At 51.7% G+C, this 24,288-nt stretch overlaps 1 long non-coding RNA gene across 2 annotated transcripts; it reads right to left on the reverse strand.

Annotated features, from left to right (window-relative positions):
• Window positions 1-16,383: 16,383 nt before the first annotated feature.
• On the reverse strand, window positions 16,384-23,411 carry LOC112545111 (uncharacterized). 2 transcript variants are annotated; one of them, XR_016348676.1, is made up of 3 exons: window positions 23,253-23,411; window positions 17,879-17,950; window positions 16,384-16,624 (listed from the first exon to the last, which is right to left on the reverse strand). It is a non-coding gene; the product is annotated as an uncharacterized LOC112545111 (long non-coding RNA). The 2 variants fall into 2 exon arrangements; XR_016348677.1 differs by lacking the exon at window positions 23,253-23,411 and adding an exon at window positions 21,974-22,095.
• Window positions 23,412-24,288: the final 877 nt, after the last annotated feature.

Here is a 24,288-nt window from a genome sequence, read left to right on the forward strand (position 1 = left end):
ACGTGTAGCCGCGGGCAGGGAGTTCAAACTACTGGGCATTTAAAAATGGCAGCACCCGGGAACATGCAAATAAAGCCTGGGCTATTTTAATCCCGGGCTTCATTTGCAAGTTTGAATGACTACATTAGCCACCCTAGTTCAAACTAGGGTGGCTAGTGTAGACATACCCAAAGAGGCTGTGCTCTGCCCTGGACAGACCCCATGTTCCCTCCATGCTGAGAACTGCCACACGCACATTGAAGCCTGTCTCAGTGCAAGCTTCCCTGAGCCAGTGACAGGGCACTGAGGGAGGTGGCATAGAAGCCCCTTCCCAGTGAGCCCTATGCCCTGTTTCTCCCTTTGCCCCCTCTTTCTTGAACCGTTCTGAAGATGAGTGTAACTCTTGCCTGGCCTCCTATTACAGGCACTAACCTGGAGAGCATGTACTCCTTAATTAGAAGCAAGGCAGAGGTAGCAAAGAGAGGAAGCAGAATACAGCCAAGGCAGGGACTCTGTTATCTGCAAGGTCCCTGTATTCCCCATCAGCTCTTTCCAGATACCACCTCTCCTTCCACCATTAATCAATTTAACCTGATAATATGCAGAGATTTTAAGTGACTCCAGCACTAAATGCTCCAAGAGGTGTGAGATTTACGAGGTGATGCCTGGCAAAGCTGCTCTCCCAGCCAAGTCATGCTTCCCGCTGCCTTTCCTTTCTTTCTCGGGCTGTGGGACGTTGGGGAGTAGTAGTCGGGTGTCTGGCAGGCCAAGCTGGGATGAGAAAGGGCCAGCAGCCATGAGGTCCATTCTTGGATTTGACAGGAGGGAAGGAGAGAGCAAGAGGAAGAGAGTCAGCATGAAGGAGACTGCAGAGAAGGAATGTGTGTGGAGGAGGGAGGCCTGAGGAGGGAGGATATTGTTGAAGAAAGAGGGGTTGGGTGAGAATGGAAAATATCTGCACTAAAAACATCTGACCTACTACTCTTCCTTCCCCTTCCTCTCCCCTCGTCCTTGTCTTCTTCCCCTCCATCCCTTCCTTGCCTCTCCCATTCCCTTCCCTTACATCTTCACTCTGGGTATGTCTACACTACAAAGTTAGTTCGAACTAACGGACGTTAGTTCGAACTAACTTTAATAGGTGCTACACTAGCGCTCCGCTAGTTCGAATTTGAATCGAACTAGCGGAGCGCTTAGTTCGAACTAGGAAAACCTCATTTTACGAGGACTAACGCCTAGTTCGAACTAGCTAGTTCGAACTAAGGGCTGTGTAGCCCTTTAGTTCGAACTAGTGGGAGGCTAGCCCTCCCCAGGTTTCCCTGGTGGCCACTCTGGCCAACACCAGGGAAACTCTATGCCCCCCTCCTGGCCCCGGACCCCTTAAAGGGGCACGGGCTGGCTACGGTGCCCGTGCCAGGTGCAAGCCTGCCAGCACCCAGCTAGCAGACCCTGCACCTGGCACGGCACAGAGCCACCCACCCGATGCCCCCCAGCCCACCCCCTCTTCCCGGGACCAGGCTGGCGGCTCCCGGGAGCTTGCCCTGGACTGCAAGAGGCGGGCACCTTCCTGGGCTAGTGCGGACATCGTGGACCTCGTCCACGATCTCCGCACTAGGCACAGGAAAGTGGCCGTCTAGGGCAGGAGAGCTGCCAGCCTGGCCACCCAGGACCAGGTGTGCATGAAAATCAAGGGGGTCCACTGAGACCCCCGACACTGAGCCCTGAGCTTACAATGGCCGTCCTGGGTCAGACCAAAGGTCCATCTAGCCCAGTAGCCTGTCTGCCAACAGCGGCCAACCCTAGGGACCCTGGAGGGGATGGACCGAAGACAGTGACCAAGCCATTTGTCTCGTGCCATCCCTCTCCAGCCTTCCACAAACTTTGGGCAGGGACACCACTCCTACCCTCTGGCTAATAGGACTCCATGGACCCAACCTCCATCACTTGATCTCACTTCCCTTTCAACTCTGTTCTAGTTGTAGCCTTCACAGCCTCCTGCAGCAAGGAGTTCCACAGGTTAACTATTTGCTTTGTCAACAACAACTTTCTCTTACTAGTTTCAAGCCTGCTACCCATTCCTTTCCTTTGGTGTCCTCTAGTCCTTCTTTATGGGAACTCAGGAAGAACTTTTCTGAATGCACCCTCTCCACCCAACCCCTGCTTTTAGAGACCTCTATCCTGTCCCCCCTCCGTCTCCTCTTTTCTAAGCTGAACAGTCCCAGTCTCTGTAGCCTCTCTTCATCTGGGACCTGTTCCCAACCCCTGATCATGTTAGTTGCCCTCCCCTCTCCTAGCCTTTCTCTTCCCCTCTCCCACCTCCTTTTCCCAGTCTCCCCCAGTTTTGTTCAATAAAGACAGAGTCAATGTTGGAAGAAACGTTATCTTTATTTTGTACATCAATAAGAAGGGGGGCTAGGGAAGGGTAAGTGGAAGGAGGTGAGGGAGGAATGGGGTACGAGCCCCCGATGGGGAGGACTGGGCTGGCTCTGCAGGCTTCTGGGGGTGGAAGCTCTCCTGCAGCCCCCCAATTGCCCCCTCTCCCCAGATGGCAGCCTGCGGCAAGTGCAGCCGGGCTGATGGCCGAGTGGTGTGATGTGCCCAGTGTGGGCACTCAGGGCACTCCAAGCCAGAACTTCTTTGCAAGCGGGGCACCCCTTAGAACTGTGTGTCCGGGGTGGGGGTCGGGACCCTTTAAGCGCAGCCCTCGGCTAGCCTGAGACAGCATCTCCATGCTCTAAGTCCTCCTTTTATGCCCTGCCGGCACTGCTTCCGGCCATCCTTAAGCCCTGTTCAGAGTCCACTCAATGTGGACTTACTAGTTCGAACTAGCAAAACGCTAGTTCGAACTAGTTTTTAGTTCTAGATGCGTTAGTTCGAACTAGCTTAGTTCGAATTAACTAATCGAACTAAGTTAGTTCGAACTAGCGCTGTAGTGTAGACGTACCCTCCCTGCCCTTCCTTCCATCCCTCCCCCATTTCACTCTTCCATTACTGACAATAGTGGTTAGCAATGAGCCCCATGGCATCCTCTCAGATGGGGTTGACAGCTGTTTGGCTGCTGGTGTAGACAGGATACAAACCTTTGCAAACACCCTCCTGCAGATATTGTGTAATCCTCAGTGGGGTCGAGCTTTTGCCAACTTTCTACTTCCTTGACCACTGGGAGCCAAAATGGCCCTTGGGGTAAAACGCTGTTATGGGATGGTTTGAAATTATGCCAGCTGCAGCCATCCCGCAGGGATGCCCAGCAGTCAACTCAAGTGCTATAGGACCTGGGCCTGTGACTTTCCTCTCCTTGACACCCTCTGTATATCCATTGAGGCTCAACCCTCAGCAGCCCATAGATGCTGGGACTTTTCCTCCCCGGGGCATTTCTGCCTGCCTTTAATAACAGCAGCATGCAGGCCAGGATGCTGAGAATGGCCGAAGTACCTGGCAGTCTGATAATAGGGCTCCCACTATGGCTAGGGGGAGATGAATTGGAGATGGCAACAGTCGAGACTGTAGGGGCAGTGATGAGAAAACCTACTGGAGACACAGAGACTGTTGATGAGCAGTGAAGGGACGAATCCCAGTGACCTCACCAGCTCAGATGTTGGCAGCATGAGGGCTGGGTGGTTAGAAGGGTTCTGGGGGGAAAGAGAATATAGGGTAAGGCTGACAAGGAAGGGCTAAGGAGTGAGAGGGGGGAGACGTGAGGGACAGAGAACTAAGGGAAGGAGCTGCAGTGTGCAAGGTGAGCAGTGACTGAGGGAGAGGTGGGGAGTCGGGATCCATAGTGCAATGAGTGGGAGCATTTGGTTTTCTAATGCTTTGGCTTTCCTGATGGTCTCCTCTTAATTCGCTATGCACTTGTCCCCTTGGATCCTAGTTCTGCCTGAGTCAGAATCCTCCCCATTAGCCTGCTACTAGGTAACCAGTCTGTGGTGGAAACTAGACAAGCAGAAGCTCCCAACCACCCCTCGTAGAACCCTGTCACAACCAATCAGCTTCCAGCCCCTGACAGCTGCCCCTAGCGCCAGCTGTCCATGTGAGTTAAGCGTCTCATCCTGAGCGGCTGAGAACTGCCAAAGCTGGCCTGTATCATTCACAGCATCCGTGAGCGCAGCACTGCTATCCAGACATCATCCGCCCTGCAGCTCCACGGGTGCTCAGCTGGTACAGGAGAGGGGCCGCACACACACACACACACACACACACACACACCTGCCAACATATAAACATACACATGCACCAGCCCCAATTAACATATACTCCCACCCACATGACCCCACTATGCGCTCTCACAGATGTGCACTTCCCCTTTCAAATAGGCACATGCTCACCACACCAGTAGCCTAGAACATACATAACTCTCTAAAACATGCACACACAGGCATGTACCCTCCCAACACATGGATGCTCACATACTCCCAATACATGTACACACAGATGTGTATGCCCACCCAACACATGGGTGTACATACGCCCAGTACATGTACACACAGATGTGTACTTGCACAACACATGGGTGCATGCACATACCAACACATGCAAACACAGATGTATATATCTTCCAACATGTGGGTGCATGCACACACCCAATGCATGGACACACAGATGTGTGCACCCCTGCCCCATGCATGGACACAGCTGTGTACACATCTCTTAGTGCATGGACACAGATGCGTGTGATTTACAGGCTCTGTGTTATGCCTTGGCCTTTAAGCAGTCCCCTGGGAGGACCTCTTCAGTGTGCAGATCTCCAAGGAGGTCACACTGTTCCGTAAGGGTAGGTCATGCAGCTTCAGCTGCAAGGCTCCTGTTTCACACTCTGAGCGCTGCCCAGTGAGTCCCACTGACATGTGGTGATTCCAGGCGGCCTTTTCCAACCAGAGTAGGGGTTGTTAGTCAGCTGGAACACACCACCAGGAAATCAGAAGAGGTTAGCATAGACGTGCCAAGATTAAGACACAGTTCTCCAATGAGCTGCCCTGTAGGAACCACCGTGGTTTCCTTTTTCTGGGCTTATCTATACTATGGGCATGACAGTGGCACAGCTCTGGTGCTGTAGCTGTGTGGCTGTAGTGCCTCGGTGTAGAAATTCCCTATGGCAATGGAAGGGGTTTTGCCATTGATATAGGAAAGTCACCTCTCCAAGGGGAAGAAGCCTTCCATTGACCTAGCCAAGTCGGCACCAGAGCTGAGATTGGCATATCTCTGGCACTCATAGGATGTGAGTTTTTAACACTCTGAGGGTATGTCTACACTAGCCCCCTAGTTCGAACTAGGGATGCTAATGTAGGCATTCGAAGTTGCAAATGAAGCTCGGGATTTAAATATCCCGGGCTTTATTTGCATCTTCCCGTCTGGTTGCCATTTTGAAATTTCACTAGTCTGGACTAACTGTCCACAGCTACATGCACCAGGGAGCCGGTAGTTCGAATTAAAGCCCCTAATTCGAACTACCGTTAAACCTCCTTGCAGGGGGAATAACAGGTAGTTCGAATTAGGGCTTTAATTAGAACTACTGGCTCCCTGGCATGTGTAGCTGGGGGCAGTTAGTCCGGACTAAGGGAATTTAAAAATGGCGCCCGGACAGGAAGATGCAAATAAAGCCCGGGATATTTAAATCTTGGGCTTCATTTGCAACTTTGAATGCCTACATTAGCATCCCTAGTTTGAACTAGGGGGCTAGTGTAGACATACCTTGAGTGAATAATTATGTTGAATTAAATGTTAAATATAGACCAGGCCTCTGTCTAGACCCCTTTCTCTGAGGCTACAGCTACACTAGAGCAGGGGATCTCATACTTCACTGCACTACAATGTCCTTCCAACAACAAAAATCACCACACAACCCAGGAGGGGGACCGAAACCTGAGTCCCAGAGCCCCAGGCAAGGTGGAGAAGAAAAGCCAAAAGCTGAAGCCCTCAGGGTATGTCTACACTACAAAGTTAGTTCGAACTAACGGACGTTAGTTCGAACTAACTTTAATAGGCGCTACACTAGCGCTCCGCTAGTTCGAATTTGAATCGAACTAGCGGAGCACTTAGTTCGAACTAGGTAAACCTCATTTTACGAGGATTAAGCCTAGTTCGAACTAGCTAGTTCGAATTAAGGGGTGTGTAGTCCCTTAATTCGAACTAGTGGGAGGCTAGCCCTCCCCAGGTTTCCCTGGTGGCCACTCTGGCCAACACCAGGGAAACTCTATGCCCCCCTCCCGGCCCCGGACCCCTTAAAGGGGCACGGGCTGGCTACGGTGCCCGTGCCAGGTGCAAGCCTGCCAGCACCCAGCCAGCAGACCCTGCACCTGGCACGGCACAGAGCCACCCACCCGATGTCCCCCAGCCCTCCTGCTCTTCCCGGGACCAGGCTGGCGGCTCCCGGGAGCTTGCCCTGGACCGCAAGAGGCAGGCACCTTCCTGGCCTAGTGCGGACATCGTGGACCTCGTCCACGATCTCCGCACTAGGCACAGGAAAGTGGCCGTCTAGGGCAGGAGAGCTGCCAGCCTGACCACCCAGGAGCAGGTGTGCATGAAAATCAAGGGGGTCCACTGAGACCCCCGACCCTGAGCCCTGAGCTTACAATGGCCGTCCTGGGTCAGACCAAAGGTCCATCTAGCCCAGTAGCCTGTCTGCCGACAGCGGCCAACCCTAGGGACCCTGGAGGGGATGGACCGAAGACAGTGACCAAGCCATTTGTCTCGTGCCATCCCTCTCCAGCCTTCCACAAACTTTGGGCAGGGACACCACTCCTACCCCCTGGCTAAGACTACTCCATGGCCCCAACCTCCATGACTTGATCTCACTTCCCTTTCAACTCTGTTCTAGTTGTAGCCTTCACAGCCTCCTGCAGCAAGGAGTTCCGCAGGTTGACTCTTTGCTTTGTCAAGAACAACTTTCTCTTACTAGTTTCAAGCCTGCTACCCATTCCTTTCCTTTGGTGTCCTCTAGTCCTTCTTTATGGGAACTCAGGAAGAACTTTTCTGAATGCACCCTCTCCACCCAACCCCTGCTTTTAGAGACCTCTATCCTGTCCCCCCTCCGTCTCCTCTTTTCTAAGCTGAACAGTCCCAGTCTCTGTAGCCTCTCTTCATCTGGGACCTGTTCCCAACCCCTGATCATGTTAGTTGCCCTCCCCTCTCCCAGCCTTTCTCTTCCCCTCTCCCACCTCCTTTTCCCAGTCTCCCCCAGTTTTGTTCAATAAAGACAGAGTCAATGTTGGAAGAAACATTATCTTTATTTTGTACATCAATAAGAAGGGGGGCTAGGGAAGGGTAAGTGGAAGGAGGTGAGGGAGGAATGGGGTACGAGCCCCCATTGGGGAGGACTGGGCTGGCTCTGCGGGCTTCTGGGGGTGGAAGCTCTCCTGCAGCCCCCCAATTGCCCCCTCTCCCCAGATGGCAGCCTGCGGCAAGTGCAGCCGGGCTGATGGCCGAGTGGTGTGATGTGCCCAGTGTGGGTACTCCGGGCAATCCAAGCCAGAACTTCTTTGCAAGCGGGGCACCCCTTAGAACTGTGTGTCCGGGGTGGGGGTCGGGACCCTTTAAGCGCAGCCCTCGGCTAGCCTGAGACAGCATCTCCATGCTCTAAGTCCTCCTCTTATGCCCTGCCGGCACTGCTTCCGGCCATCCTTAAGCCCTGTTCAGAGTCCACTCAATGTGGACTTGCTAGTTCGAATTAGCAAAACGCTAATTCGAACTAGTTTTTAGTTCTAGACGCGTTAGTTCGAATTAGCTTAGTTCGAATTAACTAATTCGAACTAAGTTAGTTCGAACTAGCGCTGTAGTGTAGACGTACCCTCAGACTTTGACAGGGCCTAGCAAGGCTAATGCCAGCCGTGGTGACCCCATTAAAATGGGGTCCCAACTCACTTTGGGATCCAACCCACAGCTTGAGCACTGCTACATGCGCGAGTTTACATGCACAAAGAAACACCCAGCAGGCAGAGCAGGCTGGTGTGCAAAGGCATCCATTTTTCCAGGTCCGCCCAATTGTCTGAAGCCTCTGGGCATGGGTTCTCATGGGCCCCATGGCCTAGCTGCCACAGCTCCTGAGCTAGATAAGTAAAGCCGGCGTGGGCAGCACTGTGTTGGCAGGAGAGCTTCTCCCACCACTGACATACCTACCATCATTCAAGGAAATGGTTTGATGGTACTGACAGGCGCTCCATCTCAGCACTGAGCATCTTCACCGGACACGCCCAGGGGTGAAGCGGCCCTGCTGTAGCACTTTGATGTAGACTGTCCCACTCAGTTTTATTGTCAGCCCTCTCAGACATTCCCCGTGTACGTACCCATGACTTCTTACAGCCTGTTGGGACATTAGTTTCAGAACGATATTAATGACCATTGGGATCCTGCCTTCTGTCTGGGATCCCACCTAGCATTCCTTTTGGAGAAATACGATGAAATGGGGGTGCCAAGTGAGGGAGTTTGTCGGGCCTAACTGAAGTTGCTGTTATAGAACAGTGACCCCTTTGCCACTGTGGGGCTCTTAGGGTCACAACCAGCCTTTGTGAACCTTTCTTAAGCCAAAACAGCTACCAGCTGAGACTTCCTGGCCACTGCACTAAGCACTCTGGCCTGGATTCTCCGGTGTGTTAAGGCTACTCTGCTGGCACAAAGAAATCTTAAACCCATCAGTGGAGTCCCCCAGAGAAGTGGGTGTGATCAGTCAAAGGGGCAAACCTGGAGCCCTGCTGCCAGAATATCCCTGGGAGTGAATTGGAGCAGCCGTGGGGGCTAGGTCAGCCCCTAATTTAAAGCCACCTCCCCGCCCCATCACATTAGCCTCTGGTTGTGGGGCATTTCAGTTGGCCCAGAAAGTCAGGTGCTGGGAGCCCAGCGCAGCCTGTCTCGTGCTCCAGAAGCGGGGTCTTGGTCTGCTGGAGAATGCGAGTGGCAGCTGCCAGATGAAGCTCAGGTCTGTGACCCCTGAGTGCCCAGAGGAGACGAAGAGGGAAATGTGATTAGTGATCTTGATTGCAAACCAGCTCTGCACGTGTGAGAACAATGATGGAAGGGCCATGGGGGATTTTGCAAAGAGGCTATTAACAGGGAAGAAGGAGCAGAAGATTATATTGAAAAACATACTACAGGTTGCACCTCCCCAGTTTGGCACGCTCTGGTCCAGTGACAGCCATGGTCTGGCATGATTTTAGTTAGCAGGATTTCTACTTATCATCGGTGTGACCACGTTTCTCAATGTCCCAGAAAGTGTGTTTAAAGCCACCAGGTCTGGCTCCCAGTGTTCTGTGCTGTTATTTAGCTCTAATGTACCCCTAAATGTCTTCTAAGAGTCCAGTAAGCAGTGGAAGTGTTGATAATGCTGCTAGACAATATTGACCTCCTGTGAGCTGGGAAATTCTCTGGTTTGGGAGAAAGTCCCAGGGTGCCAGACTAGAGCGGCTCAGAGAAGAGGAGAGGATGTCAGGGGGGATTGAGGGGCACTGGAAGAACAGGGAGTGGGGTACAGGGCTAGGAGGTGGTGCTTCCATGTAGGAAGAGAGGTGAATGGGCAGGAATAGGGCGGGGGAGGCAGTGGGGAGGGAGGCAAGTAGGACTGAAATTGCAGCTTCTTCTTGGCCACTTAGCCAGACCCGGGGAACAGGTAGAGTCTGAAAACTGCAGTGTCTGGTTCCAGATCAGAAGGACATGGAAACTACAAGGAAAACGACATCCTCCATTATCAGAGAGCAATGCTGGAGTTTTCCCTGTAGCAATGTGGGGGGGAAATCTAATCAGGCACAAATCCCTGAATGAAATGTACCTCAGAAGAGGGATCCAGAGAGCCAGTGACATGCTCTAACTGAGGGTTACTCATTCGGGTCACACTGCCTGCAGTGGGGTCAACTACTTCCTGGATGGGCCCCAACTGCCTTCATGTACATGGCTTCCACGGAGTGTCCAGCTCTGGCCTGGGCTGGCCACTGCTGTGGGGAAGGGCTCCCCGATGCCCTCCATGTTACAGCTGGTTGGAAATATTGTGTGTGTGTGTGTGTGTGTGTGTGTGTGAGTGAGAGAGACAGAGAGAGAGAGAGAGAGAGAGAGAGAGAGAGAGAGAGAGAGTGAATTCCTCACTCAATGACATTTTGTGTTTGGTGTTGGCATATTCCAGATGTAAAATTGCTGTTTCTAGCACGAAGCAATGTTTAGATCAAAATGAAAGTGGAGTATAAGAAAAAAAGAATGTGTATAAATAGTAGCTACAGTCCAAGTGGAATGTTTTGAAATGCTTCACATGCTGTGGTTGACCCGAACTGAATTTCCCCCCTGATTTTTGGTTTGCAAAACTGTTTGAGAGTCCAACATTTCAGCCTAGTCAAAACAGGAAGAAATGTCAAGACCTTGAAGACGTTTGTGCGATGGGAATGCCATTCCCCCCACTCCCGCAAGCTGTACTTTACAGTGTCTTCACAAAGAGGCTGTGCTCTGCCCTGGACAGACTTCATGTTCCCTCCATGCTGAGAACTGCCACACGCACATTGAAGCCTGTCTCAGTGCAAGCTTCCCTGAGCCAGAGACAGGACACTGAGGGAGGTGGCATAGAAGCTCCTTCCCAGTGAGCCTTATGCCCTGTTTCTCCCTTTGCCTCCTCTTTCTTGAACGGTTCTGAAGATGAGTATAACTCCTGCCTGGCCTCCTGGTGGAAGGGCTTTGCCTGTTGCAGGCACTAGCCCGGAGAGCACCTGCTCCTTATTTGCAGACACAAGGCAGCGGTAGCAAAGAGAGGAAGCAGGATAACACCAAGGCAGGGACCCTGCCATTGGCAAGGACCCAAGGAGTCCCCCATTGGCGCTTTCCGGACACGTGTCCTTGCACTATTAATCAATTTAACCTGATAAAATGCAGTGGTTTTAAGCAACTCCAGCACCGGCAAGGGAGAGAGCCAAAGCAGAAAGATTTCAGGCCCAGGATGGGGCCTGTAACTTGACCTGTCCCAGCCAGTGCAGAAGCCCTTGGACTTTAATTTTGGTCCTAAGGGGTGAGGCATGGGCCTTGTTTCAGCCCCTGCAAAGCTACTGCGAGTCTTGGTGCCCCCATTAAAACAGGGTCCCAATCCATTTTGGGTCCCAACCCACAGTTTGGGAACCACTGCACTAGAGAGTTTACACATACGGGCAGGAAGAGTGGGTTGGGGCATAGGGGTGCCCATTTTTCTCTGGCCCCCCAATTGGTTAGGGCACCTGTACATGGGCCCTCATTGGCCCCGTAGCCAATGCACTACTGCCCCTGAGCGACATAAGGTACACCAACCTAAAGCCGCTGTGAGCAGCACCGCCAACATAGCTACTCCCCCTCACAGAGGTGGTTTTACAATACTGACAGGAGCGCCCTCCTCGCACAGAGCATCTTCACCAGACACGCTGCAGTGGTGCAGCTTAGTCTCCAGTACCTGAGTCTCTGTGAGCCCATTTCTTATCACCGCTTCGTGCCACCTCCACCCATTGTTCAGCTGAAAAGCCAGGCGGAGTTTGCATGCTCGGCCTCTGGGAGCCTCCTCTTGGTACGTGCCCCTTGGTCAATCTCTGGGTTTTCCATTGTCCCTGTAGGGCTCCAGCCAGTCCCTAGTGATCTTGGGCCATTCATATCACCCCAGATAGTTCACATGACAAAACACAACAGGTGGTCTCCTGCTTTCCCTATTGGGCAGCTTTTAAACCCTTCTGCAGGAGCTGGGTAGCAATACCAAGGTGATAGGGCCGGGGTCATATAACTAGGTACAGACACGTCCCACTTCCATCACAGCTGCACATCCCAGGCCATAGGCACACAAATGTGCATATGCGCCTCAACACATGTGCACACATCCCAGTGCAGGGGCACACAGATATGCACACACCTCAGTGCATGGGCGCACACACAGACCTGCGTACACATCCCAGTCTATGGAGGCACAGATAAGCGCACACCAATGTAACAATGTGAACTGCTATATGGGAGGAGGGGAAAAAAATAACCAGAGGAGCAGCTGATTCCAATTAACCAACCCTCTCAGAGTCTGCTGGGAGGGAGTGAGGTCTGGAGTGTACATAAACCAGACGCAGGAGCCAGGGAGTAAGTGGGAGAGCAGGCAGGTAGGAACAGAGGAGGCACCCAAAGAGACTGTGAGGTGGAAGGAATTGCCAAGGGAAAAGCAAAGCATGGGGAGAAAGGTATTGAATTTGTGGAGAGCGGGGCATAGGCTGGGGCCTGTTGCGTTAAGAAACTGTGGACTTGTTGTAAAAGTGAGCAGTTTTATGAGGGAAGTGGGGCTAGTGACTTGAGTGTAGATGATACCAAACCAAATATGGATTTACCACCCTTTTTCTAAGTACTCCTATATGCTCCCTTCTCCATGGGCCAGGATCTCTTCCCCCAGTCTCCAGTGGTCAGCTTATCCTGTCCCTCCAGGCTATGGTTTGGTATTTGGAGCTGTGGAATAGCTGGAGGGCCAAGTCACTGTTGTGATTCTTTGCCAAACTCCCTGGGATTGGTTCACAACCCCAGCACATAGGCACACGGAGGTCCACACACTTCCTTTGCCTTCTGTCATGGCACCAATGTTCTGTGCTATGCCCTAGCTTTCTAACAATCCCTTGGAAGGGTCTCTCCAAGTGCCAGACCTCCCAGGGGCCATACTTTTCCTTATGAGTAGGACATGTAGCCTCTGCACCTCCAAGACAGAGCCTCTGAGATCCAACACTCTTTTCTCATCCCGGAGCTCTGCCCACCAAATCCAGCGGAGAAGATAGATGCATGGTCAAAGACTTTTCCCTTCTTCAGGAACCAGTGCAGCCCAGCAAGTATTTGAAGTGACACCAGGGAGCTTTTCAGAACAGAGCAGAGTTTATGGGGCTACTGGATCAAGTATTGGGTGAGCACAAAGTAGAATAAGTTCAGGCAAAGTTCCTTGTGGCCAAATCCAGGGCTCCCTTGTGCCAGGTTGCTAGGATCCATCTTGGTTTCCTTTTTCTGTGTCTGTTCCCTTGTCCAGGACAGCTCTCTCTCTCTCGCTATGAGCCCAGTTCTGTCTTACCACCGTCTCCTGTCATCATCTCTTTCCATTGTCCTGCTAGGATCAGTCAATTGTTCAGTCACTGGGGTTTCCATTGTCTCACTATCATCTTCCACTGAGATGGAGTGGTCCCAGCCAGTCCTGAGGAGCCCATTCATATCACCACATGTAGCTACATGACAGAACAGTGCCTGGCTCCAGCTATTTATCCTCAGTCCATAGCAGTACTGACCACAGCAGGAACCCAAGGCACACATTGGCACCATACAAATCTTACCAAAATTGTCACATTTCTTGGACCTTCCTCCAGCCTTCCAGGAAGCAGGTGCACTCACTGACACACACAGGCTGGATAAAGAGCAGCACCTGCATACATTTGAAAGAGTCAGATTCCTTGCTGGCTTCCCCAGGGGCCCTGCCAGCCACCACTCTGCTTTGACAGGGCTATTGACATCACAAAAGAAGCTGTCCCATCACACAAGCCCAGTGCAAAACAAAAGCTCCCAGAATGAGGAATTTATTAGGAACCTCCAAAAACAGGCAGTGCCAGAGGAGCCCAGGAGTTTAGGAGAGGGGCACTATGAGCAGCAGCTCTGTGCCTTCCCCTCCATTCCCCTCCCCTCCTTTCCTTCCCCTCCATCTCTCCTTTCCCTGCCCACCTCCCTGTTTCTTCTCACTCCTGCAGGAGCCATCAGGCCTTGCCCAGGCACAGCCTGCCTGGGCCCTGTCTCTGTGCATAAAGATGGCCCAGCCTATATATCTCTCCTGATGAACTTGCTGTCGTTGGGAATGGGGTCCCCCCCTTGCCCTGGTAAGCAGAGTCACAGAGAGAACAATTATCCATGATGACCCACTGCGGTAATAATAGCCGGTAAAATAGAGATGGTTACTTATCAATGCAAATGGCAAATCAATACCCCACAGAGCCAGGTGCCCAGTTGCAGGGAGTCCGTCCGGAGGAGATGGGAGCTAGCAGAAGTAGGGAGAGCAATGCTCCATGTCAGCAAGTAACCCATAACTTTCATCACTCACCCTCAACTTGCACCCACATACTCTGCTGAGGCAGCTGGGAAAGCCCGGCCCTGTGTTAGTTCACTCCTTGTGATCTCCCACAGGTTGACCTAGAGAGGACAGGGGAAGAAAGTCACCTGTCCATGCACGACTCAGTCCTTTTCAGGCAGACGCCATGGCCCACATTCCAGATTGAAGATTTGCACACATTTACACACTCCCCTCCCCCCAATGAAACGCACCCATACACCAACACAACAGACTCACATCCCCGCATCCATCCCAGCTCCACTCTGCCCACATCTACCTGAATAGCCTTTCCCAGACAGGCTGGATAACTACTCTTTGTGTGTTACTCCAGGAGCTAACATTTGAAATAGAGACACAGCCAAAGGTCATATCTTCATGTACAAAAATGACACATGCACATGAATAGTATAAACAGAATCAGCAACTCATAAGCTTTCAATGGTCATCTCACTTGGCCCAATTTGTGCAAGATTTGGTGCAAACATATAAGAGGGGTTGCAAGAATGACCTGCAAAGACATATCATACTCCAACAGCATCACAGACATATCCTAGCCTAGTGAGTGGAGGCTTATCAAGCGCTCTGAAAAATGTGTGACCTCTTATAAATGCTAAGAAAGGAGAAAAGAGGGGCTCTGGGCATGACAGAAGTGAGAGACAGCCCTTCCCCCTTCCCTGGTGGACTACCTGGGGACTCTGGAGGTTGAAGGGTAGACAGCCCCCTGGTAGTGTGAGACACAAGGAACTTTGGGAGTTGGAGGCATGGGGAGACTCATGCTTGTGCAGGGAGGACTCTGGGCGGGAGAGGAAGAGACACAACTTGACAGGGGGATTAAATGAAGTACAAAGATAGCATGGGGGGGCTTCTGCCATGGGCCCTAAGCCTGGCTCAGTCCCCTCAACATGTGATTCAGTGTGAATTGGGGCAGATGTAGACAGCATGGCATCAGAACTCTTCTGTCGTGCATTGTGGATGCTTGGGGCCATTCTTCCCATCTTACCACCCAATCGATAGGAGATGGGCAAATTCATTGCTAATGGCCAAACCACCCTCCCCCCACACCCCACCCATCCATGGCATCCGAGGGGCAGGACAGACTTTCCACTGGCAATAGAGTCAAGACTCATCTGGAATCATTTGTCTGAACCTCCGTAGACCAGCTAACATATGGGACATGGATCCTCACCCTGTATGGCCCAGCCTTGTTCTTCCAGGCCTTCTGTTCACATGGTGACTGAATTAAGTGGGGGAGGCCTTAGCCTCTCCTTATCCTTCCCCTTCCCATTGTCTGCCCGGTTGTGGCTCACATACATCATACGGCAACAAAAGTGTGTCCACCAAGGACTTCCCAGTTGTCACTATGTGACCCACAGCATCATGGTGGCAGCATGGACAGATCTCCAGCTCCAAAAGCACAGGCCCCTGCCATTTGATCTGAAGGAAAATCACCGTTAGCTGTTAGCAACTGAAGGCCTGTGGCACACAGGAGAGGTGCTCTGAGCCCCGCCAGCCGTAACACACATGCACCAGCCATTATACTGACCCCTGCTGAGCCAGAAGCCTTACGGGTCACTTTCACCTGCCTGCTCTCAGATGTCCCACCTGCCTCTGTCTCCCCCATCCCCTTTTAGTATCGTACAGCTCCAGAGGATGCCTCTTTGTTGTCCTGATTTCCTCAGTGCGCTGCAGACCGCCTCGTGAGGCCCCTTCCTCACCCGCCTTGCTTCCTTAGCAGTAAGTGGTCCACAAGCCTGTAGGAAAGAGATCTTTACTGAGCAGCGTGAACAATCCCTGTAGGTGTCTCTATCTATGGTGGGAATAGGTCTGGTGGTATATTTATTGCTTTGGCAACACAGGCCTTCCTTTAGGGTTAACTTGCACGCCCCCTGGCAGTGCATTCTGAACACCCATTGCCCAGAAAGTCCCCGTTGTTGTTCTCTTTCCAGCTCCTTTCGCGCACTCCCCTCCCTTTCCCCCATGCCTCTCTCTGCTGGGCTTTGCTTCCCAGAGCAATCCAAATGTATGTTCTCAACTCCACTGCCCTGACAGATGTTAATTACCTCCCTGATATGCCTGGGTACAGAGCTCTGGCCTGCTTCCTCCTTTTGAAATATTGACTCCAACCTTCGCCTCTTCCCCCACACCATACATCGTGTCCCCCCTCCCCCCTTGTCCCGCCCCTGCCTTGCCTTGCACCAGCTGTGTTATCAATTACTGCCTTATCCATCCTTTCTTTTAAAAATTTCTTTTTCATCTTTCAGAAGGTTTTCTCTTTATGTTTTTGTTTCCTTCATGGGGAGGGGGAGGGGAGAGACAGCCTTGGGGGAGGGGACCCCAGCCCATCTTGAAATACAAAGGCTGTTTATCTCTTGCACAGTTTTTAATTGGCTGCATTCTGGCACATCAGCCCTTTTCTCAGTGATGAAACGGAGCTTTGCCGCTCCTTTCTGTAAGGAAAGATGGCAAAGGCAGAGCCTCCTCTTCTAAGGAGGGGAGGAGGGGGAGTCAAGATGATTCCGCCTGTAAGATATAGAGACAGCGACTCCAGCTGGCGACTCCTACCGCATTGTTGCCAGCTCTTTGACACCCTCTTGGCTGTTAGACTCCTCGCATCAGGTGTTAACTCTGGAATGGACGTACAACTTGTTAATGGGACTGCCGGGGTCAGATGCTGCTTGGACTCCCCATGGGGTGAAACCCTTGGTCTTCTGTGCTGCAAGTAAGAGCCTTTACTGCTTGAGCGAAACAACGGAGCCCCAGCAGCCATGGCAGTATTGGAGCCACAACACTCTTTTATGGACCAGCCACTAGAGGGTGACAAAGCCCTGCCTGCTCCCAGAAGCATGGGAATTTCCTGGCTTCCCATGGGAATTCTGGGCCTGCTGATACTCTGCTCAATTCCTGGAGCAAAGATGTAGGGGAGGTGCCCTCCTAGCTCACCTGTCACAGGGTTATGTGTGCATGAGACTGCGGCTCAGCTAATGAAATGTGGAGCTGGATACATGGGCTAACCCCCATGGGTGTGGGCCCACTGATAGTGTGAAGTGCCCTGGAAGGATGTCTGGCTGCCCAGTGTCCAGCATAAGGGGGGGGATCTTCCCTGTGCTAGGGTTGCCAACCCTCCAGGATTGTCCTGGAGATTCTCTGGGAAAGAAAGCTTCATCTTTAATTAAAGCTTATGTCCTGTAACGAGAACTCCAGGCATATGTCCATCCAAAATTGGCCACCCTACCAGTGTCAGAGATTGGTCCCTAATCCCTGCTTGACTGCCACACCAGGTACAGAGGCCATCCAAAGGACATAGGCATGTGAGGCAAAGCCCTTGCACCTAGCCTCAGTTGGTGGGCGTTTGGCGTCTCCTCTTTCACAGGGGCACAGCAAATGCCCTCTCATCTCAGCAGCAGAAAGTATAAAACCCCTAGCAAGACTTATGAACGTAGAGTCTGCTCCCAGTCCCATTGCTGCGCAGGGAGAAACTCTCGTTGGGGAACGGCAGAATCAGGGCCTCCTTTTGTCTTGATGGTACATCCGGATTTGTCTGCTGTGGGAAGCAAATGGTCAGAATAGTGGGAAGATCGGATTCTGTGGTCAGCCAGGACAGAGAAGGGAGCAGGACAAGGGGGCTGTCTTTGAGTAAAAAGGGTACAGGCCTGTGCCTGCTGGAGTGAGTTTCCATTGGATGGGAGATGGGCACCAGATTGTGACAGAGGGCCCAAGCCCTCACTGGTTTCTAGCAAGCAAAGGGTTAACCCGTGAGTCTGTGGGAAGCAAGGAAGTGGTCTGCAGCCTGAAGATGCAGCCAGGCTCTGAGAGGGGTTGCAGAAAGCAGTTCTTGGGAGCCAGAAGGAGAGGGTGCTGGGAGGGGGTGGGACTTCACACCTTGTGGGAACAGGGCTGGGGTGTTTGTATCAGACCATCTTGTCTGGTTTTCATTCCGGTGGCGGGTGCGCTCTGAAAACAAACAAAACGTCAAGGAAGGAACTTGAAGAGCGAAAGACTGGGGTTTTTTCATTGCTAAGCCATCTGTTCTGCTCCAACAGCTTACTGAGGGCTACGAGGATATGTGTGTGTGTGTGTGTCTGCGTGGGGGGATCTAGCTGGGTGGAGCGGGGGTGGATATGGGGATGTAAGTCTGTTTGTGCTGATGAGGGTACATGTCCTTGTGTGTGTGGGGTGTCTGTGTGTCTGTGTAAATGTATGCAAGTCCTTGTGTGGAGGGACTGGGTATACATGCAGGTATATGAGGGTGCACAGCAGGCCCTAGGACAAGGTGGGGGATGGCTCTATACCCCCAGAAAGCGTGGGGTCTTGGGTGGAAGATACAGGGCTCAGGGCAGCCAGCTCTACCTCCTGCAGCCCTCAGAGCTGCACAGCACACTGGTGCTCCAGTAGCAATTCAAAGGGGCCAGGGCTCTGGCTGCTGCAACTACAGAAGCAGTAATAGCAATGGCAGCCAGGAGCCCTGCACCCCTTTGAAGTGCCGGGCCCCGGGAGAACTGCCCCATTTGTCTCCCCTCCCCTAATGGCAGGCCTGACGGTGCATGCCTGCGAGAAGATGCATGTGTAAGCGGGCTTGTGTGTATGTGGGTGATATATGGGTGCAGGGTTGCATGTCTGCCGGTGATGTTAGTAGCTGGTGTGTGTATGGAGGGGTGTGAGTAGATGAGTGATGTGGCTGCCTGGCCATGGGTATGTGGCTGTGGGTGCAGATGGGGTTGTGTGGATGGTACAAGTCTGCGGATGGAGCTGGTGCATATGTTTTGGGGCATGCGTGTACGCTTGCATGGGGTATGCTTTCGGGGGATGTTGATGAGTGTACTTTGGGGTGTGGGCCATGGGCACTATGTCATATTGGCTAGTTGGTGGGTGAGAGCCTTGCCTTCCGCTCCCAACAGCATCGCCTCCCCCTTGCCTCTGACATTCAGCCACGCGTCCCCTGTAGCTGGCTAGTGTGCTAATGATGGAAGATGGTGACAGGGAACGACCTCTGCATATCAATTCCCCCAAAGCAGGCTGTGCCGCCCCCTGGTCCCCCCCGCTGCCACCCCTACTCTCATTCTCTCCCGCTCTTGCCAGCCTAAGCTGGTTGCCATAGCAGCTGCCGACTCGCTGGGCCCAACCTCTGGGGAGAAAAGCTGCAGCTGAGCCGTGCTCCCTGGCAGGCCCAGAAGGAAGAGGGCTGCAGCAGGGCCATATTGGTGCCTCCTGGAATACCCATCCAGCACCTCCATCTGGACTCAGCCCTCCCCAGAGGAGAGGCCAAACATCTCCGGAGCTGCCACCCCAAAGCTATCCTGGGTGAGCTCTCTCTCTTGGGCTGCTGATGCAGGAGGCCAAGTGCTTCCCTCGGAGTCAGTATTGAACCAGCATCACAGCATAATGCTCAGGGGATACTGGGTCACCATCTCTCAGAGGAGGGTTAAAACCAACGTCCTGACCATGTGCGATCTCTAAAGAGCTCACTTTCTCACTGCTCAACCCTTCTGTACTAGCCACCTTCCAGTGTGGGTGATTGCATCCTGCCAACCCATCTTCCCCCTGCAGTTGTCACAAGAGGAGACATTTTTCACTTTGTCGCCTGTGTCACACTTTTGTGGTGCAAACTGACTGCCAAATTCCACCCCAGAAGCAGCTGCATTTCAGGTTGGGATGAAGGGTCTCTCTGTCTGTACATATGTATTCTATAAAGCACAGTGCATGGAATGAATAAGTGTCAAATACTGGTATCTTTCTGGGATGATAGCTAAGGTGCCATGTGTTGTATTGTTTGCATTGTAAGTTGCGATACTGTCTCCTCTGAGGCCACTGTTGTTTGGCCTGAGGCACAGTCATTATGCAATACTGTCACAATGCATTATGTGAACACAGGTCTCTCTAATGGCCCATGTTCATGGGACAGAGGACATTTATAACATTAATGGGATCATAGGATCGGAAGGGACCTTGAGAGGTGATCTAGTCCATTTGCCTGCACTCATGGAGAACTAAGTATTATTCTAGACCATCCCTGACAGGTGTTTGTCTAACCTGCTCTTAAAAATCTCCACTGACAGAGGTTCCACAAATTCCCTAGGCAATTTATTCCAATGTTTAACCACTCTGACAGCAATTTTTTCCTAATGTCCAACCTAAACTTCCCTCGCTGCAATTGACTTGTCCTAGTCTCACAGGTTAATGAGAACACATTTTTCTCCCTCATCCTTCTAACAACTTGTATGTTCTTGAAAACTGTTGTCAGGTCCCCTCTCAGTCTTCTCTTCCCCAAGACTAAACAAAACTAGTGTTTTCAATCTTCCCTCATGGGACATGTTTTCTAGAGACTTTTAATCATTTTTGTTGCTCTTCTCTGGACTTTCACCAGTTTGTCCACATCTTTCCTGAAATGTGCTTCCTGCCCCCTGAACTGGGCACCATACTCCACTTGAGGCCTAATCAGCCTACTACGGTCCTGTGACCTTCAGGTGAAGTGGCAACCCAACTGCATGGGATCAGGAGACATGCCTTCAATTTCCAGCTCGGTTAGAGACTTAGTGGCTGATTGAACAAGTCACATTGTTTGTGTGCCTCTGTCCTTTATCTTTAGGCACAACTATATTGGGGCTGGAGGTGTCATGTCCATATGGAGGACCAGGAGGAGACATACTAGCTCAGATCAAGCTAGAGTGCTAATAATAGTGCAGCAGCATGAGCACCAGGAGGGCCTAACTACCTGAATGCTTAAGTAGGGCCTTAGGTGGGATCACACTCAGGGTGGTTAGCACCTTGCACCACTATGATGCCGTTTCTATTTTTAGCACAATAGCTTGATCAGCACTAGCATGGGTATGTTTACACAAGCTGAAAGTTACACCTCCTGGCTCAAGTGTAAACATATCCCAAACCATGGGGATGCATCCTATGTTCTACCCTCTGTAAGCTCTTTGAAGCAAGGGCCATCTGTGACTCTATATGTACAGTTCCTAGCACAGTGGGGCCCTGACTTCAGATGAGGCTTTTAGGCCCTACTGGAATTATTATTAATAATAATGAATATGCCACAAAAAGGGGAACCATTGGCTGGAAACCAGACATATCCCACTATGGCCCCTGCCACATGGAGGTTAACATGGCTTCCAAGCTTTCAGTTTTCTCATATCAGGACATCCAGAGGGACCTTGACAGACTAGCCCAAAAGCCATGCTCTTACGGGCAGAGCTCCTAGGAACCTAGTCAGAATAATGGAAGGGGGCAGCAATCAATGGAGTTAATGGGAACCTTATCGACTTTCTTGTCTGAGAGAGGACAACACAATTTGATTCCAAGGAAGCCAATGAGAAAGAAGTGGGTTCTATTAAGATGAGGTGAGGTGGGGCGGGGATGTGCATGTGTGAATCCAAGAGAGGAAGGAGAAGTTGAAAGGGAGATGGGGGACATGAATAGAGAGAAACAGATAGAAAACTGGGGAAGGCGAGGAATGAGCAAGCATCTTATTGGCACCTTGCTTAACTGGAAGCTGTTGCATCCTCCCCATTTTTAGGTGGCTTTTAAGAGAATCCGATTGGGATTTATTAGAAAATAAAAACCCTCTAATTGAAAGCGAGTGGAGGCAATTTGTATTAATAATAGCAGAAATCGTCAAATAATGGAATTGTTTAAAATCTATTACTTTGCTCCGCGCAGGAAGAGGAAGGGGATGATTATCTCACCATACAGCATGTTAGAAGGAGAGCCCAGCCCGCTGGTCCCCTGTGCAGATTAAAAGATGTAATTTATTGAAGCAATTTATTTTCTGGCGGGAAGTGGGGGCTGGGGGAGGAATGGGAAAATATGATAAGAGCTGCAATCAAGTCTCAGATTCTTAATTTGAAGACCTGCTTCTTATCAGCGTTGTCTCAATCATAAAAGAATGTATTCATTCCTCAAATGGGGTGAAAGCTGCAGCAAGAGACAGAGGCTGGGTAAGGAGGAGATCCCATGAGGAGGCCCATTACTCACCTCTCGGATTTGTGTTATCCACTGGAGTCACTGCAAATCCAGGGCAAATCCCACCTTGTTCTGCCGGGCACAACAGCAGGTAATGGTTGCAGATCAGAGCTGAGATGTCATCTATTTATGTCTATCTGGGGCCAAAATCAGCATATTGCTAAGCTTGATGTGAATTCAGGGCTGTTTAAGGTTTATCTGTCAATCTACCTGGTTGTCATTACTCTACCTGATCACTGTAATAGCTAAGCATTCACTGGCCCTGTGACTTGACTTTGTAGAGAAGGGACCCACCGGTCATTGTTGGGTGGTAACTCCAGCCAACAGTCTCTTGCTACATGCACATAGAAACATGTTAGAAGGGACCACAAGGGTCATCTAGTCTATCCCCCTGCAAAGATGCAGGATTTGTTGTGTCTAAACCATCTAAGACAGACGCTATTCAGTTGCTTCCACAACCTCCCCAAGGATCTGTTCCACTGTTCTCACTGTTAGGAAGTTTTCCCTGAGAGTTAATCTAAATCTTCTATGCTGTAGTGTGAACCCACTGCCTCTTGTCCTACCCTCTGTGGCAAGAGAACAACTTTTCTGCATCTTTTTTATGGCAGCCTTTCAAGTATTGAAGACAGCTAACATGTTGCCCTCAATCTCCTCTTTTCCAAACTAAACCTACCGAGTTCCTTCAGCCTTTGCTGACAGGGCCTGCATTCCACCTCTTTTATCATCTTTGTTGCTCACTTCTGGCTCCTTTCCGGTTTCTCTCCATCCTTTCTATACATTGGTGACCAAAACTGGACATGGTACTCCAGCTGAGGCCTAACCAGCCCTGAGTAGAGCAGTATTATCACCTTCTGTGACTTTCACGCTATGCCTATTAAGGCAACCAAAAATTGCATTTGCTTTTTCTGCACCAGCATCATATTGCTGACTCATGTTGAGGTTTACATAATATTAATGAGATAGCCAGAACTAGATCCCCCCTGCTCCCCATTCCCTTATTGCCTGCCCAAGTTCGCCACTCCTTCAATCCTGCCACTATCATAACCTGACACCCAGGGCTGTCCCTAGGTGGACGTGGGGCCCAGGCAACTCCTCTTCCCCAAGCTCCGCCCTCACTCTACCCCTTCCCCAAGCCTTGCTCCAGCTCCACCCCCACCCTGCCTCTTCCTGTCCCTGCTCTGCCACTTTCTGCCCCCCCAGCATCCTTTCCCTGAGCTACGTGACCCAGGAGATTACAAGAGGGCCTAGCATGAGGCAGCTGCAGGAGTCAGCTCACTTGCCCCGTACTCACCCTGGCGGCAGGAGCCCGGGAAGCGGAGCGATGCGTGCAGCAGCCTGTGCCGCTCTACTACTGTCTCCCAGCTGGGTTGCTCCGCTTCACCATGGTGACAGGACACGGAGTGAACTGGCCTTGGAGCCCTGCATCACCCGGGGGAGCAGAACAGGCCAGGCTGGGGCACGCCTCTTCCCGTTGCCATGGTGAAGTGGAACCACCCAGCTGGGAGATGGCAGTGGAGCGGTACAGGCTGCTTTGTGCATTGCTCTCCTTCCTGGGCTGCTGCCACTGTGGTGAGTGCAAGGGAGCCAACCTCTGCTGCTGCCCCATGCCAGCCTCTGCCCAGGAATCCCCCAGCCTGCCACGGGCCCTGCAGGTACTATGGATATGGGGTACTGTCCCATCCAGAGAACAGTTTGGGTGGTCGCTGCAGAGCTCCCCAAAGTGCAGGGCCCGGGGTAGCAGCCCCAAACTGTTCTGTGGATGGGATGGATCTGCTGACACCCCAAGCTTCATCTATCCCACAGATGAAGTTGTTGTTCTACACACACCATCTGGATCCAGTATCCCCGAGCTGCCAGACTGCCCCCCAGGTGCTGTCTCCTGTGCTCCAGGATGGCCCTCAGCTCCCATATCGGCTTGAGCTGGCCAGCACTGTGTGCTCATAACAACATCATAGCATGAAGTGCTGCCACACAGCCATTTGCCGCTAGAGCTCATCACCCCACAAACATCGTACCCTGATGTTCTTAAGTCCTTGTTTTACCACCAAATGCCACCTTCCAGAGTGTGCCAGACCTTTAGAGCCCACTGAGTGGGTGGAGAGAGCATGCAAAGGGGAAAGGGTGTGTGTGGATAATTTGGATTCACTTAAAAATATCCTTGCTATGGATGAGATGCAACATGCAAGCTGGAGCAAGTGGCACGAGTGCTTACAGAGATATTGGGTGAGGCCTGGGATTCCTCAAACCGGTCCCCTCTCTCCACTGAATTCTGCCCATCCATGGCTATAAGGTACACAACTGCTCTCTGGAGTCACTGCATCATTGTT

The sequence above is a fragment of the Pelodiscus sinensis genome, chromosome 1 (genome assembly GCF_052426305.1).
Source record: "Pelodiscus sinensis isolate ZL-2025 chromosome 1, ASM5242630v1, whole genome shotgun sequence".
NCBI classification, from domain to species: domain Eukaryota; kingdom Metazoa; phylum Chordata; order Testudines; family Trionychidae; genus Pelodiscus; species Pelodiscus sinensis.